General features: G+C 35.1%; 1 pseudogene; it reads right to left on the bottom strand.

Annotated features, from left to right (window-relative positions):
- Positions 1 to 317: 317 nt before the first annotated feature.
- Positions 318 to 5,937, bottom strand: LOC149528097 (uncharacterized; annotated as a pseudogene).
- Between the last annotated feature and the right edge of the window lie 10,695 nt (positions 5,938 to 16,632).

Below are 16,632 nucleotides of genomic sequence, written 5' to 3'. Positions count from 1 at the left end.
CACTTGGGAAAAACATTACTTGGTCAATATTGAACTTGCTTCGGTTACACTAAACTTTTCATTTCTTAGACAAACACTCAATGAACACTATCTTCCTTTTTTCACCTTGTCACTTAATGTATCTTGTATAACTCATTACATCACAATATTATAATTTTAAAACAATAAAACCAACATTACATTATCACTATCCAAATCATTCAAGTGCCCATTGAATTAGCATATAATGTGTAATCAACTAAGACTTTTACATCAACAAAAATCTAACAACTGGTATGACTCTTTTACATAAATTCATAGCATTGTTAGTTGCATCATTAGTTGGGGCTAAAAAATTTACTCCAAGAGAGGGCCACTCTAGGATAGTACCCTTTAGAATGGCCTAAAACCTTTCCTCCACCACTAGTGATAGGATAATCCGCTCTTCCTATTCCATTGGCTGAATGCTTTTCAATTTCTACTTCCACTATCCTTCTTGCTATAGCATTGGCATCATCCAAGATAGTCACAACCTTCCTATCCCCAACTTCATTATCTTCCTTCAAAGCACTATTGATGAGATCCATGACCTTTTTTAGGTTAATGAGACTAGTTTCTTCATTTTCTTTCACAAACTCTTCCACCTCTTGTAGTTTCTCATCCACATTATCAAATTCTTTTGAAACCATGATAATGATATCTAATGACCACCTCCATCTAAAACTTTAGTTTCTCCAACTCTCCAACCAACTTCTTGTTAGTATTAACCTTAGATAGAAATAACAATTACATTAAAATATAAACAATATCAAAAAATAATAGATCACACAGAAGAGAACACAAGACACCAAGATTTAATGTGGTTCACCCAAACCCTGGGCTACATCTACCAAATAGCAAGTCCAATATTATTATGATCTAGTGATTACAACCTAATTACAATATATAATCCCTTACAACTCAATACTATCACAAGAAGCAATTTTGCATCACACACTAAGGAAAAAATCCCTAACCCTAAGCCCTTTTATACAAGTATTTTTTTTGCTTTAGGGTTATAATTAATTAAAATATGTCTGCCCAAAATTACTGATAAAATATTCATGATAAAATAGGCCCCAAACCCCAAAGAATTATGAAGTATGTATAGTACTTCCCTAATCAATCACCACAAACTAACAATCTGCCACTAGGGGACTAGTCAGGCTCTGCACTAGACAATAATTTCAAACTTGGAGACTGATCTTTTAGCAATACCACTACCACATGGGGCTCCCACTAGATCAAATCACCCTAGACTAGGTTGTTCTTTTATTTTGTTTAGTCTAGAAGACCAACCAAAGTTGAAGAGGAATTCATCTTCTCCCTTGTCACTACATTTGTAAACATATATGCTAGATTGTCATATGTATGTATCTTGTGCAACTTTAACTATCCATCATCCAAAACTAACCAAATGAAATGGTACTGCAAATAAATATGTTTTGTCTTTGAATGCAGAGTGAAATTCTTTGCAAGATGAATGGCACTCTAACTATTTATAAACAAATAAGTATCCTTCTAAGGGTGTCCCAATTCTTCCAAGAAGAACTAGAGCCATATCATCTCTTTGGCTACCTCTGTAGCAGCAACATACTCTACCTCTTTAGTGGATAAAGCATTCACCTTCTATAACGTAGAAACCTAGCTCACTATTGCCCCACCACCAATAAATACATAACCTATAGTACTCCACTTGGTATCAATATCCCTTACTAAATTTGATTCGACATATCCCTATAAATCAATAGTAGAGCCCCCAAAATGTAGACACTTACTAGATGTTCCCCTTAAATATTTGAGAATCCATTTAATTGCATTTCAATGCTCAAGCCCTAGATGAATTCTATACTTACTAATGACTCCCACTGCATGTGTAATATATGGCCATGTATATACCATAGCATACATCAAGTTTCCTAGAACTAAAGTATAAGGTACCTTAGACATCTTATCATCCTCTTCTTGTGTTTTTGGACACATCTCCTTAGTCAATTTCAAATGAATAGGTAAAGGTGTGCTAACAAATTTAGCATTCTCCATAGAGAAACATTGCAACACCTTCACAATATAATCAGCCTAAGATAATGTCAATTTCACGTTCTTCCTATCTCTATAAATCTTCATACCAAGGATTTTCTTTGATGCCCCCAATTCCTTCATAGAGAATGCATGTGCTAACTGGCATTTCAACCTCTTAATGTGATCCATGTTAGACCCATCTACAAGCATATCATCAACATATAAATATAAAATAATGTAGTTGTCATTATTCAACCTCTTAAAGTAAACACAATGATCTAAATGACACCTACTATATTCATGCTCATGCATAAAACTATCAAATTTCATATACCATTGCCAAGTTTCTTGCTTCAAGCCATATAAACTTTTCTTCAATCTGCACACTAAGTTCTCCTTACCTTTGACCTCAAACTCCTGTGGCTGGGCCATATATATCTCTTCATCCAAATTTTCATGAAGAAAGGTTGTTTTAACATCAAGCTACTCCAAATGAAAATCTTTAGTAGCCATGATACTTAAAATAGTATGGGTAAAAGTCATTTTAACAACAGGAGAGAATATCTCATCAAAATCAATGCTCTTTTTATGTGTGGATCCTGTTACAACTAACTTAGAATTAAATATTTTATTACCTCCATCCTCTTCTTTCAACCTATAAACCTATTTATTTTGTAAAGCCTTTTTACCTAGAGGCAACTTGCATAAATTACATGTCTTATTTTTTATCAAAGAGTCCATTTCATCTTTCATTTCAGATTCCCACTAAATCTTACTATCCACCTACATAGCTTCATCATAACATTTAGGTTCACCAGCATCAATAAGTAAAATAGAATACAAAGAGGGAGAGAATCTGTTTGGAGGTCTACTTATCCTTGTTGACCATCTAACATTCACTGGTGTGTGTGGTATTTGTTGTTGTGGTTGTTGCACATCATGAGGGATTGTTGGAACATCATCTTTTGGAGAATCATCTAGTACTACATAATCATCTTCTTTCTTCTAATGTTGCTGCAATAGATCTTTGCACAACACTTTCTCATTAAATATGACATCCTAGCTTCTTACAATTTTACAATTTTCAAAATCCAAAAGCGTATAACCAAATTCATCAATGTCATGTCCAAAAAATATACATTTCTTTGACTTAGCTTCTAGCTTTGTTCTATTTTCAGAATCTATATGAGCAAATGCTTCACAGCCGAAGGTCTTGAGAAAAGAATAACTCACCTTCTTACTAGTCCATGCTTCTTCTAGAATACAACAGCCCAAAGGAGTAGAGAGACCTCTATTAATAAAATATAAAGTAGTATTGACAGCCTCCACCCACATATTTAAGAGCAACCTAGCATGTAACCTCATGCTCCATTTTAGTCCTATTCATGTTTTCAGCCACTCCATTTTCTTGTGGAGTCCTTTGAATAGTTTTTTGTCTACAAATACCATTAGTGGATCAATAATCTTCAAATTCATGATTGCAATACTTGCCACCATTATCAGATTTGAGATATTTTAATTTCTTACCAATCTCATTTTCAACCAAGCATTTCCACTTCTTAAAAAGTTTGAAATACATTAGAATTTTTTCTAAGGAAATAAACCCATAATTTTCTAGTTGCATCATCAATAAATGTAACATAATAATGAGATCCACCAAGGTAAGATACTTAAGCCAGTCCCCATACATCTATATGTACAAGCTCTAATCTCTCACTTTTCTTTTCTTTTCCACTCTTCACAAAACTCACTCTCTCTTATTTTCCATACACACAGCTTTCACATAAATCCATATTGACACACTTCAAATCTGGTAAAAATTTCTTTGAATGAAGTACTTTCATACCTTTCTCACTCATGTTCCCAAGTCTATTGTTCCATAGCGTTGTATCAGAATCTACAACAATTATTTGTTCCCCCTACTCAATTGCAGCAACTATTTATGAACATTCATTTTTCTCTAAAACAATCAAAGTAGAAGGAACAATATGACCTATACAAAGATATAAGGTTCCTACATTCACAACTTTTTCTACAAAAGGAAACCTTTTGAAACCTTCTAGTTTTTATCATTAAAAGTAACTGCACAACCCTCATCACCAAGTTACCTTGCTAAAATTAAATTCCTACTCAGTCTTGGAACATGTCTTACCTCATGTAGTAGCCAATGATTCTCATTCTGTAATTTAATCTTAACTTTCCCCTTTCTAACAATCTAACAAGGTTCATTATCCTCCAAATAAACAAGCCCAAAATCCCCTTAGATATAATCAATAAAATAACCTCTATGAGATGTAGCATGAAATGAAGCACCAGAATCTAAAACACATGAATCATCAACACTTTCTACAAAAAGAAGCAAAGCATCCTCTTTATATTTTTTACTTACCACATTTTTCTCCTTGTTTCCTTTTGGTTTATCTCCTGCATTGTTCTTTCGAGTCCAACAATCTTTCTTCTTATGCCCTAGTTTACCATGGTACCAACAATCTCTCAGTCCTCTGGATTGAGACCTCTTCTCGTTTGACTTTCCTCTTGATTTCTCATATTTCTGAAATTATTTCCTCTCTCAATCATTCTACGTCTACTTTGTGTGTTCAAAGCACTTCCTGATGTAGATCCACCTGAGACTTTCCTATGATTTTCCTCACTCAAAATAACACTGATTACATCATCATATTTTAGGTTATTAGATCCAAAAATGGAATTACTCACAACTATTACTAAGTCATTCCAACTTTCAAGCAAAGAATGCAAAATCAAGAAAGCCCTAATTTCTTCGTCAAAATTAATACCCACACAAGATAACTGACTTGTAATAGTATTAAACTCATTTAAATGATCTGCAATAGATCCACCTTCTACCATTTTCATATGAAATAAATGCTTCATGAGAAATACCTTATTTGAAGTAGAGGGATTTTCATATAGTGTCGCTAGGGTTTTCATCAACTCTTTCATCATCTTCAATTTTGTAATGTTAAAAGTCACCGATGGTGTCAAGCATAATTGAATGCTTCCAAGTGCCTTTCTATCTAAAATCTCCCAGTCCTCATCTATCATAGTTCCTTGTTTTTTTGTTTTTCCTTCCAATGGCTTCCATAAATCCTTTTGATAAAGATAGTCTTCCATTTGCATCTTCCATAACTGAAAGTTCTGCCCATTAAACTTGTCAACCTTCAGCTTACCCTCATCTACCATCGCTCCCACTCAACCATGAGACTCCCACTCAACTGTGAGATCTTCCTACAAAGGATAACTAAAAAAACAACAACCTTGCTCTGATACCACTTGTTAGGATTAACCTCAAATAGAAATAACAATTACATGCAAATATAAACAATATTAGAAAATAATAGATCACATAGAAGAGAACACAAGACACCAAGATTTAACATGATTCACCCAAACCCTAGGCTACGTCCACCAAATAGCAAGTCCAATATTATTATGATCCAGTGATAACAACCTAATTACAATTTGTAATCCCTTACAACTCAACACCACTGCAAGAAGCAATTTTTCATCGCACACTATGGAAAAAATCCCTAACCCTAAGCCCTTTTATACAAGCATTTTTTCTGCTTTACAATTATAGTTAATTACAATATGTCAACTCAAAATTATCAATAAAATATTCACAATAAAATAGGCCCCGAACCCAAAAGAATTATGAAGTATGTACAGTCTTTCCCTAATTAGTCACCACAAACTAACACTTCTCATCTACCGAATCTAGCTACCCTTATTACCATTTCCCTATCTTTCTAGAAAATTTCTCCAATGTGGCTTAAAGCTCATCCAAATTAGTAAATTAGAGTCATTTGAGAAAATACAAGACCAACCAATTGTTGACATAAATAGTGATTGGTAGTCTTTTCTTTATGGTCATTTTATGTACCATGGTGTTAGCAAAATAGTAGAAATGAAAGCACCCAAAAAGATTTTTTTTAAAAATATTTTAGGAGATTTAAGGTAGCATCATCTTGAGAATAGAATACAATCAACTCTTCAAAGCCTTTGCAAGAACAAAAATCCATAGATGACGAGCATAGTTTTGGCCTGCACTAGGGCCTATGTGCCCTAGCTTGATCTGCGATGGTGGAGATTGGGCATTTGGGGAGGTGATTGGGCATTCAAGGGGGGGGGGACTTTTCTACTATGATAGGAGCCAAAGTGTTGTTGTTGAGGGTATTTTTTGGTTGGGCGACTGGCCTAGCATGTTTCAAGCCCATGGGTGGGCTTTTCCTGCATCAAACATCACCTTGGGTGTGTCCTTGGAGGGGGACTTGTGGTTTATTGTAAGTGCGGGGCTTCTGCTCTGTCTTCCTCTCCTTTTTGCTGCATCCTAGCCCATTGTAGAATGAGAGACCAAGGTATTGCATCATCTCAGCTCTTTGTCAGAGATATGGAGATGGTTGAGCTATCTCTTTTGTTGCATGCCAATAATAAGGCACTAAATGGTAAACCCCAATTGGGAGAAGGTGATTCCTCTCCAAAAAGGAAGATTCAATTAAGAAAAGTTAACAAATTCTTACAAAGGTCAGAGTACCAGCCAATTTTGGTAATTCAACTAGAGCAAGTCTGAAAAGATGTCAAATACTCTAGCAATCATGCTCTTATTTGCAAATTTTTGGGCTTTCACCTTTCTTTGCCTGTGTTGGATTCTTGGGCACGCTGAGTGTGGAAACCAGAAGGAGATATGGAGATTTTGTTAGCAGCTAATAATTATTTTATGGTTATCTTTTTCAAGAATGACAAATAGGAATAAGGCATTTGAAGGAGGCCCTTATTTCTTTAACCAGGTGGGGCTCTTCATCAAGCCTTGGCATATGGGATTCAACTCTGCTAAGGAGATCCCCTCACAAGTTCTGGTGTGGGTTCGCTTTTTGAGGCTTCCTTTGGAATTCTAGAGGGAAGATATCCTTCGTTTAATCTCTTTGCTTCTTGGAAAACATGTGGGTTCGACTACTCAGACTTAGGATCATAAGGTAATTTTTTTTGCCCGTATTTATGTAGAATTTGATTTAAATAATCCATTGCCAAATTCTATGGAGATTTGCATGGTTTCTTCTTCCTAGATCCAATAGCTAGATTACGAGACCCTTCCATTTAGATGTATAATTTTCCATGAATATGGTCATTTACATTGCAGATGTCCCAGCAATACATCCCCCTCTTTGGCTGCCCAAGCCCCCATAGGGAGGATAGTGGAAAGGCCCATTTATCTAATGGACCTATTGATAGTGAGGAATTTATTTAGGCTAAGTCACATAACAAAGGCAAGGGTAAGAAGAGAACCTGGATGGATAGGTGGATTGATGGCACCTTTAATAGGTTTGATGCTCTTGGGGACTTGGTCCAAGAGGAAGGTCATCTAGTTGAGCTCTCTTCTAGGGCCAAAGGTCAGCATGAAATTCTAGTTGAAGATATGAAAAGGAGGATTAGACATTATCCCTAGGGAACCAACAAGCTGGACAATTAGATATTGAGTTGCCACCTCTTATTTAGGATATTGGAGACCTTTGAGGGTCATAGGGTTCAAACGGCTCAACCTTGGTGGCTCTTGATCCCCTTACACCTAAGGGGACCTTAGATTCTACAAAGTGTAATAGGGTTCCTCCTATCTTGGGCATACAGCATAAATCCTTCAAAAAGGGGCCTTTAGATAAACTACCAAAGAGTGGCAGGAAGACTAATCAAGAGAAAGTGACAATACTGGGTAAAAATTTGGTTGAGTCTAGTCTGTGAAACCCATTGATTTTGATTTCTCTTGACCCCTTAAATGATTATTTTGTCATGGAATGTAAGGGGTTTGAATAGCATCCCCAGACAAAAGGCTATTCACAAATTAAATAAGTCTAAGTCTCATGATGTGGTTTTTATTCAGGAAACTAAGCTTACAACAAATGGTTTGGCTAACTGTGCTTTGTGGATCTGGCCCTAGGGCTCTTGGTAGGTGGTGGGTTCTTTCAATAGTTTAGGGGGAGTGGCTTGCCTTTGGAACCCAAGGAAAGTCTCCTAGCTATGGTGGTTTTCCAGTTGATCCTCTATTTCTTTGGTTGCCTCTAGTTTTGAGACTAGAGAAAGATGTCTTTTATCCAATATTTATGCTCCTATTGATCTTTCAAGAAAGTCCCATTTATGGGCTCATATCAGATTCATCTAGTCCCTGGACCCTTGTCTCCCATGGATTATGACTAGAGATTTTAATGTTGTTACTAGTTTGGATGAAAAATGAGGAGGATTAGCTACGCTGAACCCATCTTCAAATTTGCTCAAGGATATGATTTGTTCTTCAAATCTCATTGTTGTGAAGCCAACCAATGGTGTCTTTACATGGAATAATCAAAGAAGTTGTGATGAGGCTATCTCAGAAAGGCTTGATAGATTTTTGGCTTCTTGCTACTGGATAAATGATAGGTGGATCACCAATTCTAAAATTCTTGATTGGAGGGGCTCTAACCAATGGCCTATTAAGCTCTCCATCACCTCTTATAGAGTTATCAAAAATCCCTCTTTCAAATTTCAGCTGATGTGGTTAAGAGACTTGTCTCAACCTGACCTTATGTTGGATTGGTGGTATGAGGGGAAGCCTACCCATGGTATGGCCATGTTCACTTTCAGTAAGAGGCTTCAACATGTGAAGTATAGGCTTAAGAGATGGAATAAATAGTGTTTTAGGAATCTACATGTTCAAAAGATTGTTGCTCAAACCAAGCTAGATAATATTACCCATCAAATTTGTGACCAAGGGTTGACCTCCTACCTGAGTAAAGCTAAGTCTTTAGTTCTTAAGGGACTAGAAGAATGGGAGCTTCAGGAGGAGATTTTCTAGAAGTAGAAATCCCATATTGATTGGCTTTAGGAGGGGGATAGTAACACTACTTTCTTTCACAAACTTAGTTAAGGCTCAAAGGCAAGGGAATTATTTCTCCTCTCTTGTCTCAACTGATGATGCTTAGATCTTTTCTTGTGAAGATATTTCTAAGGAAGCTATCAATTACTTTTCTAATCTTCTTACTTAGGAGGTTCTTTCTATTGGGACTGTGGAGCAGGACATTTTGGACTGTATCCCCCACCTTGTCCTGGTTGAGATGAATGGGACCCTCTTGAGCCCTATCTTGCTACCTAAATTGGAGAAAGTTGTGCTTAATATGAAGAAAGGTAAGGCCCCTAGCCCAAATGGTTTTCTGATTGAGTTTTTTCAAGAATTTTGGGAGATAATAAAGTATGATCTCTTAGATGTGGTCCAGGAATCACATAGGAATAAACAGATGTTCAAATCTTTGAATTCTACCTTCTTGGCTCTCATACCTAAGAAGGAAGGGGTTAATCGGTTGGATCAATTCAGTCCTATAGCATTATGTAATGTTGTCTACAAGATCATCACCAAATTGATTGTCGAGAGACTCAAGCCACTCCTTGGTTCTTTGATCTCTACTGAACAGGGTGGCTTTTTTGAAGGAAGAAAAATTTTGTATGGGGTTGTGATAGCAATGGAATTGGTCTACTCTATGGCTACTTTTAAGGAGAAAGCTATGTTCATTAAACTGGACATGGCCAAAGGTTATGATCGAGTGAGTTGGGAGTTCTTATAGAAAATTATTTTGACTTTTGGGTTTGATGAGGAGTGGGTGAATTGGGTTTTTAGTTGTGTGGCCTTGCCTTCCTTCTCAGTTCTTATTAATAGAGAACTTTCAAATTTTTTTGGTGCCTCTCGGGAACTTCGAAAAGGGGAACCTCTATCTCCCTTTATTCATTATCATGGCAGAGTGTCTTGGCAAATTTCTAAATTCTCAGTTGCAACAAGGTCTTATCAAAGGCTAGAGCTGGAAAAATGATTGTCCTTCCTATTCTCATCTTCAATTTTTGGATGATACTGGGTTGATGGGCATGGCTAGAATTAGTAAGGTAGTGAATATTAGGAAAGCTTTGGATACCTATTTGAAAGCCTCAAGTCAAAGAATTAATGACGATAAGTCTTCTATTTATTTCTTTAATACTCCTCAGCTTATTCAGAGTAGGATTGCTAGAATTCTTAGATTTCAAATTGGGTCTCTTCCTTTGATGTACCTTGGGGTCCCTTTGTCCTTGGGTTCTTAGTGAAGGGACTATTGGTAGGGGATTTTGGATAAATTTTGGAGTAAGGTTAGTCACTAGACTTACAAATGGTTATCTTCTGCTCAGATAGTGGTTCTACTAAAGATAGTGGTGCAGTCTCTCCCCATTTATAGGTGTTGTGTTTAGGTCCCCCCTTCTAAGTTTGTGAGGGACTTTGATGCTTTATCTTAGCAATTCCTTTGGTTGGGTAGCCTTCTATCCTCAAAGTGGAACCTAGTCAAGTGGGAGTCTATGTATAGGTCGAAGCATGTTGGTGGTTTGGGTCTTAGATCGATGTCTCTTGTTGTTACGGCTTTGGTTGCCAAGTTGTACTGGTGATGGTGAAACAATCAAGATCAAGATTGGGCCAAGATTCTTATCCATAAGTAGTTTCCTAGTGTTGATTTCTCTGATGTGCCACGGCTTCCTTTGGTAGGTAAAGGCTCTTGTATTTGGGATACTCTTAAGAAGGGAGCCCAACTTGTTAAGGTGGGTCTCTTCTAGGTTTGTAACAGAGGATCGGATGCTCTATTTTGGTAGGACTCTTGGAATGGCCACCCTCCCATTCTCTCAAGCTTTCCCTAGCTTGAACCCCTTTTCCATACTTTTACTAATGCTAGATGGGTTAAGGTGGAGCACTTTAAGACTATCAAGCATTTAGGTCAAGTTGAAGTGACTTGCTGAAGGATCCCTAGGAGTGGCCTATTGGTGGCTCTATGAGGATCGTGCTCTTCTTTCTAAAGCTTTGGAGAATAGGTTTTGTAGCTCCCTTAATGAGAGGGACAATTTGGCTTGGAGTCCTAGCCCAAATTTACTGTGGCTCAAGGCTATGATATACTTGACAAGAATCTACATGGTCTGGCAAAGGTGCACTAGTGGAAGAAGGTTTGGAGCAACTTTTCTTGGCCCAATTGTTATTTATTCTTATGGTTGCTAGCTCAAAAGAAATGTCTCACTTGTGAGAATCTTCACAAATGAGGTTTTCAGGGACCTTCTATTTGCTTCCTTTGTTTGCATAATGACGAGTGTGCCTTCCACTTGTTTTTTCTTTGCCCTTTTTTGAGACAGATATGGCATAGATGGTGGGAGGCTTGGTTTCATGGCCGTATTCATGCTACCTCTCTAATTAATTTTTGGGAAAGCTTGGGTAGACCTCCAGTGAAGACTTCCTTCTTGTAGGTTGCCTAGATAGTTGGGCCAATTTTCATTCTCTAGAACCTCTAGCTAGAAAGAAACAGCAGAATTTTTTGTGATTCCAAATTAGGAAGATTTCAATTGTGGAAGTTGATTCTTAATAGGCTCTAGGAGACTATTTTTGTTAAGTGTGATATGTTTGTTTCTATAGATCATGTTCATCAAGTTATTATGAGGAATATGAACCTAGGGGACAACAGTCGGGGATGCACACTTGGAAAAAGACCTTGCCAGGTTAAGTGATGGGCTTGTTGGGATGGGAGGTGGACTCCTCCCTAGGCTAGGATCTTGAAGATTAATACAGACAGTTCTTCTTGGGGGAACCTTGGTCATGCTGGTATTGGGGCTATAGGTAGAGATAATAAGGGTCATGCTATTTTTCTCTTCTCTATTGACAAGGGTCAACATTCTAATAATCTGATGGAGGCCCTTGCTATTAAGATTGTTTTTGAGTGTGGATGCTCTTTAGGTTGGAAGAAGATCATTTGTGAGTCTTATTCTCATATTGTTGTCGATATGCTAAACAACTAGAGTTTGGAGGATTTTAGTTGGCAACTCATCGCTTTGGCCAAACAAATTCTTCATCTTTGTAGTCTCTTAGACTCTGTCTCCTTTCACCATATCCCTCACAAATGGAACAAAGTGGGCTTTAGAGAATGTGGGTAGATGGTATATTAGTGGTAGGGATGAGTTACCTCATGAGTATTGTGAGATAATTGATCAGTTGTTATAGGAAGATATGAGTATGTAGTGTTGTTTTGGGCCTTTGGCTTTTGCTCTGTAACTTGGACTTGATTGAATAAAATTTTACCCCTCTTTTTTCAAAAAAAAAAGAAGGTAGTGTCATCTTGTATTTTTATGCAATGTTCCTGGATCTTATGAAGCTTTCTATTTACTTTGATCTAAGCATTACTACACCCTGAGTCCTTTTTGGGATAATTTTTTCTTTTCACTGCTCTTTCAGATCTTTCATGGTAACCTTCTTTGAAGAATGTGAGGTCATTGCATGAGAATAATCTATCACAGAAGTTGGGGACCTATTAGTATTGGAAGAATCTTCTTCATTAGGATCCCTTTGACCCATTTTTAAAAAAATATGTTTCTTTGAATTAATGAATTCCCTACCAATGGGTAGTTAAATAATTTTTTTTTCAAAATTGGATAAAGAAAATAGAAAAGTTATATTTTGAGTCTTTTGAGGCAATAGTGGGATTTGTTCCATAGAATTTTTAAAATCATCAACATTTAAGCAAGGATCCCATTTTGCCAAGTTGGAGAAATGGAAAAAAGCATTGTCAAGTAATATTTCAATGTAGATTGGAATAACTGCCAATAACTACATTAACTAAACTAGTTCAAATTACAATAGAAAATTATTAAACCCAATTGTTCATTTTTAAACTTGTGAAAATTTTTGTTTTATAATTAAGGTTTACTTAAAAGAAGTTTTGTACCAAATTGTAATTGTAATATGATATATATCTCATGCGTCACATGTTTTGTGTTTAAAGTTTTGTGTGGCCCACAAATTGTTTCAAATCAAGAGTTACAAGGTACTTTGAATATCTCCAAATTAAGAGAATGATGTCAATACTTGCATAGGGTTAGGAACCTACAAGTGTCTTCCTAATTCTTGAGTACATGGTGCATACCATTTGAAAGTAAATTATAAGATATTGGAATAGTTATCAATGCAAACATTTTTTAAAAAATCAATGCAAATATTAACATTTTATGGTAAATTCATGTTTAATGCATATGTATGTGTGTGTGTGTGTGTGTATGTGTGTGTGTGTGTGTGTGTATGTGTGTGTACATACATACATACATATATATATGTATGTATATATTTACATGTATGTATGTATATGTATATGTATGTATGTATGTATGTATATGTATATATGTATATATGTATATATGTATGTATACATATATATACATATATATAGATATCTATCTATATATATGTATACATATATGTATATATACATCATACATATATATACATATCTATATATTTGTATACATATATGTATATATACATATATATAGATATATATAGATATATATGTATTTGTGTGTGTCTATGTATATATATATATACATGCACACACACACACACACACACACACACACATATTTTGTGTGTGTGTGTGTATAAAACCAGGTCATTAGAAAAGTCCATCTAGAATAGAGGACTTGTATAATTGATTGTGCTCTCTCTCTCTCTCTCTCTCTCTCTCTCTCTCTCTCTCTCTCTCTCTCTCTCTCTCTCTCTCTCTCTCTACACACACACACAAATAGAGAGAGAGAAAGAGAGAGAGAGAGGAGGAAATTAAATAATTCTACCAAAAATAGATGGACCTAGCTTGCCCAAAATTTGGTCATATTTACAAAATAAAGGTTGTCTATATAAAAAAACTAAAAAATCACACTCATAAGGAACAGTCCAATCCAATCATTTTCCAAGTTTAAGAACTTTACTACCACATGGCTTTCCATATATCCAAAAGTGTATAAAAATTGGATAATGAAAAGATTTATTGCCCACACAACATAGTCAAAATGACATGTATTGACACCACTTCATCCCATATTCCCACCTCACATAAAAATCTATTGGTTGTTACATATAAAAACTACTTGCATCAACCACAACAAAAAACATCTAAGACCATCATTTTCTATTGAATGGTGATAAAATTAGAAGTAAATGGATAGATCAAAGTAGCTCTGTAAATTCAATTGAGATTCAAAATTCAAAATAGAAATTACATACATTAATGAGGCCACAGAAATACATAATACATTTCATACATAGAAATAAGCTTGAAATAATCTCATTCAAGTCATTATTGTTACAAAGAAGACACGATGACCATCAAAGATGAGGAAGACAACATGACAAGCATCAAAGACAAATAAGTCATACCATTCCAAGTATTTTACTGATTTCAATTTATAGTTGCTCTAAACATTTGCAAGTTTTTCAATTCTCAAGTGATTTAGCTTACTAGTTACCAATATTTTGTCCATGTTTATCCTATATTATGTGTATATATTATTGTTTGAATTTCATTCACACCCTTCTATGATTTTTTGTAAACCTTAGTCATTATATATCCTCATCTTTCTAATATGCTTTACGTCCATATACTTTTACAAGTTTTGTGCAAAACCTTTCTCTTTCACATCCCCATGCTATTATTGTTTCACATATTATTGTTTCACATACTTACAATTTTACTAACTGCTTGAGTTATTAGATTACACATCACAATTTTTATTCCTCAAAAATATTTGACTATTTCACATTATTTTAATAATATATGTATAAATAAATGTTATTTTTATTACTCAAATCATGTTAATTTCATTTTTTTTAAATCAGTAAATGGCCAAGGCCATAATAATTGATTAATAAAATTAAATTAAATACAATAGCATTCCACCGTTCAAATAGGCACTAGTAGGAAAGAATGAGGAAAGAAAACCTCTAGTCTAGCCCAAGACCATGGTCCTTTATTATTACAACATAAAAGGGGCATACCCCAGTCAAAATATCTTTATTTCAAACAGTATATTGTAAGGATCTAATCTGATCAAAAATATTTCAATACAAAGCTCTTTGTTGCTACCAAAGACCTCTTGGTGAGGATTCAATATTACTCTTTCCATTCATGTATAGAAGCCAAAAGCGATCATCCCTGTCTAGCTATCTTTTACTCAAAATGGTTAATAGTAGAATAAAAAATCTAAAGATAAGGATAAACTTACATAGAATTAAATGTAAGAACCTTTATAATTAATATGTCTATAGGAGAATTCGAGAGATGAATTAACACTCTTATTAACTTAGCAAGGATTAAAAATTAAGCCTAAAGTGAGCACCACATTAAAGAGGAATATGAAAACCAACCTGAATTGTACCACATAGAATTCAAAAAATGATACTAATTAAATACAGATTTAAAACTCAAAATCTAAATTTGAACAAGAATAGCTCTTCTGCAACTTTCCATGCTCAAACCATCACAATGTAGCTGAATACCAACCTAAAGATATCCAGCATAAAAGAGGCTTACCAGATACATTAAAAAACTACATTATAGCTATGAGATTATGCAAAATTTATAAAGAAAGATAAGATAAAATTATTCCATAGAGCCTTATAAGAGCAGCAACCATACCATGAAGACTAAAACCAATTTTTTGAGCACCATTCTAAACAAGGGGATAATTCTACCAATTCCCTCAAACTACAACCAACTGCCAACAGAAGGAATGTCAAAAATAAAGATGGAGTGATTCGTGGCTACCCACTCTGTTAACTTCTAGAACACAGACCAACTGTAAATAATATAATGCAAAATAGAGTATAACTCTAAACATAAGTGAAGGTACTACCTACAAACTATTGTAGCATACAAATTAATAAATGATTAAATACTAAAATCTAAGGCATCGAAGCAAGAGACGGGCTAAAAGAACAAAACAACAATCAGCCAAACTCCCGACGAAAATTAATGGAAATTAGATAACCATAAAACATAGTCTAAGATTTAAAAAGAGCTTTGTTAATAAAAGAAAAATTGGATGCCCAAAGCATATGATAGTATTCCTCAAATAGATGATAAACATGAATTAAATCCAAAACTGGTCTTCCATTATGCCAATCTTAAGAACATCTCTACAAAATAAATCAAACATACATAATAGCCACAAGCCACGAAGACCTTCAAAGCCAAAATCACCAAACAGAAATGTAATACCATATATTGTTATCATCATATATGTCTATTACCATATACAAATTAAAGAAGTTATCAAAGTTATCCATACAACATTGTAAACGTATTACAAACAACCTAAAGCATGGTCTAACTACTATTGACAACAAAAACTATAAAATCTTAAGTCCAGTACAAAAACCCATTACAAGGTTACTTAGTTACTAATCTATAAAACAAAGCCAAATACATACCAGCCTAACCGATTACTAGAAATAGGGTGGCTTATCTAGCTAAGCACCTGAGAAAACCATTTTCCCAATATACCATAATGACTTTGAAGATGTCGTTTGGGTTTTCCACATGAAAAATTGGAGGAAACTCAAAATCAAACTTAGCCCTACTCATTTTCTCTGAAGTTGGAGTGTAAAAATTTAGGCATCCAAATTGTCAAAGGTTACCTCGGGCTAAATATATGCATTAAAAGCATTGAGATAATTTGTTAGCCATGCTCTATTCTTCTCCTCCATGATACCCCTCCATTTGAGAAGGAATTGGATGT

Source organism: Cupressus sempervirens, chromosome 11 (genome assembly GCF_028749045.1).
Source record: "Cupressus sempervirens isolate cs-2001-9-10 chromosome 11, ASM2874904v1, whole genome shotgun sequence".
Taxonomy (NCBI): domain Eukaryota; kingdom Viridiplantae; phylum Streptophyta; class Pinopsida; order Cupressales; family Cupressaceae; genus Cupressus; species Cupressus sempervirens.
This window is presented reverse-complemented; position numbering and strand designations above follow the sequence as displayed.